This window comes from Olea europaea, chromosome 13 (assembly GCF_002742605.1).
Source record: "Olea europaea var. sylvestris chromosome 13, O_europaea_v1, whole genome shotgun sequence".
NCBI classification, from domain to species: domain Eukaryota; kingdom Viridiplantae; phylum Streptophyta; class Magnoliopsida; order Lamiales; family Oleaceae; genus Olea; species Olea europaea.
The window spans coordinates 8,972,461-8,975,398 of NC_036249.1; positions in this window are offsets into that span (position 1 = coordinate 8,972,461).

Below are 2,938 nucleotides of genomic sequence, written 5' to 3' on the forward strand. Positions count from 1 at the left end.
AGAATTATTATTTTACAATGATTGGAACTATTCTATCTTTATAAATAAATATTAGATGGAACCTAAACATTATACGAGATTGTAAGCAATCATAATACATAATTATATAGTATTCAAATTTGGAGATAGAGAAAGAGAGAAAATAATTATTTTCATACTTTTATTCATATGTCCAGCCTAATAATTAGTTTTTTGATTTAATTAAAAGAAGATGCACATTAATCGGTGTAGTCTTGGTTTTGAAGAATACTATAGAAGACTTGGGGGTTTGAAACATTAAGTTATTGGAATTAAAAAGCTGAAAGCTCGTGATCTAAAAGATTGGAAGTTCGTGATTCAAAATTAATTCAAGAATTGATTATTGAATTTAGATAAAAAATAAATAAAAATAAATCGTATCCTCTATTGTTGATATAACATACACGTGAACATCTAAACAATCTTATCTATTAAATTAAAGAGTTTTTTTTTTATTTCTGGGTAATTATGCTTCTGCATTACAACACTTAATAATGTTTACCTTTTAAGATACTCAAAAACTCAATGTTAGTTCTGTTAGGAATCTACTTATCATGCACAGCAAAAAATAAAACAGATTTCAATTTCCACTAAGGATATGCTTTATGTTTAGTTAGAAATTGTGATAAAAGTCATACACTTTTCTAGATTTGCAAACTCATTTACTTTTCTTTTATTTCAGCAATCTTGATTTGTCATCCACAGCTATTCAATTGTCCAGCCTCCAATGAAATTTCATACAGAGAACAAGATTGTAGGAATCAGAGTTTTCTCCTCTTACACTAGCAAGAAAATCAAATTTTCTACAAAATTGTAAACTCTAACTACTTATTTATATAAGCTCAAACGGGCTTAACCTGGCATGATCCAATATTTAATTAACACATTTAATTAATTTCGGTCCATGAATTAATTAATTCGAACCTATAAATAAGTAACACAATTAATTAATTTAACAAATTAATTAATTTATTCAACGCTTGTTAAATTAATTAATTAACAAATCACAATATTCTGGTTCTCATTATGAGTGACCTTTCAAGTTTTCAATCACGATGTCTAATTACATGAATTATTATTTTGATATAATCAAAATTGATAAATTAAAACACTCTTTTAATTTATCACCAATTCATGTTCACCGTCCAAGATTGACACCTAGCAATGTGTTAGGACATTACATGTGACGAAAAATGTCATGTGGTATGACAAAATCAAACTCATTTGTTTACCATGAAATTATAATCCATTCGTCAATATGATCCGATCAATTACGAGATATGAAAGCATATCAATCCCGATTATCGATTAGATATTTTATTCCACTATTAAGTCATTATATAAGTCCCAGATTGCGACCCATCAAATTCCCAATCACGATGTCTAACGACGTGAATTATTATTTTGATCTAATCAAAATTGATAAATTAAAACACCATTTTAATTTATCACCAATTCATGTTCGCCATTCTAGATTGATATCTAGCAATGTGTCAAGGCAATACATGTGACGAAAAATGTCATGTGGCATGACAAAACCAAACTCGTTTGTTTATCGTGAAACTATAATCTTTTCGTCAATATAATCCGATCAATTACGAGATATGAAATTGTGTCAATCCCGATTGTCGATAATATCTTTCATTCCACTATTAAGTCAATATAAGTCGAAAACTCATTTTCAACTTTTGAATACACCACGTTCAAGGATTTTATTATCGATTTAATTGAATGAAATATAAATCATAATCTCTTACTATCTAAGAGTGATGAATCTTCTATTGGTCATTTATAACTTTCATACGATTTTTGAAATACCCAAACGATGTAGTATTAACAGCCCTTGACAGAGAAACATCCAATACCGTCAAAGTATGACTGTCCTCATATAAAGTACCATGCGACCTCAAGTCAAAGGACCAATTCCATCATCGAACGCTAGAGATTAACCACTGACACTCAGATAGTTATCCATGTAAAATCTCTCAGCGGGTCTCCAATATTCTGTTGTATAACAAAACGTCCACGTGTTCATTTAAGTGTCACAACATTTTAGTTTGTGAATTCAGCTACTTACTTCACAAGTAAGAAATGTCACACGTGTTGGTCTATTTGCAATAACGATATGTAAAGGGGCCCCAATGTAGTCTAGCCTATGTTTTTCTTTAAATCCCTTGAACTCCGAGAAGGTAGAGTCGAAATTACTATGAGAAAATATGCTAAAATAGTCAAAATGAATGAACGCATTTAATAAAAATTGGTGCTTGACTTTTTTTCTTAGCAGGAACGACTTATGATAGAATACGTCTTGTTTATCTTAACGAAATGAGTGAAATAGCTATCCCAATGCCAAAAATATTCACGATGTTCAGTAGTTTTTCGATGGCCTCCCTTGCATTACCAGATATGAGTGGTTTTGTTGCTGAATTAATAGTATTTTTGATTGGTGGAGATATACACACAAAAGGTTTACTTGTTACTAATCTAGTCTAGCCTATGTTTTTCTTTAAATCCCTTGTTTCACCCTGCGGGGATGGAGCGATAGAAGTTTTGAGAATTCAAGAGAAGGTCACAGCGAGACGAGCCGTTTATCATTACGATAGGTGTCAAGTGGAAGTGCATGAACCGGATATGGACAGTTTCAATAAGATTTCATTCTTGAACAAAAATCCATTACCGGGCATATAAGCAGTGATTTCAAATCCAGAAGTTAATGGTACTCTGACAACTTTACTTACAACTACGAATAATTTAAGATTCAATCATATGTAATTTGTATCTCACAAACACAACTCTTTGTGATTAACAAATTACTAAGATTTGAATCTACGGGCTATGTTATTTAATTTAATTGAATATTAATTAAATAATGGATCGACCATAAAATTGCATCAATTATATATTAAAAGTGATTATGTCC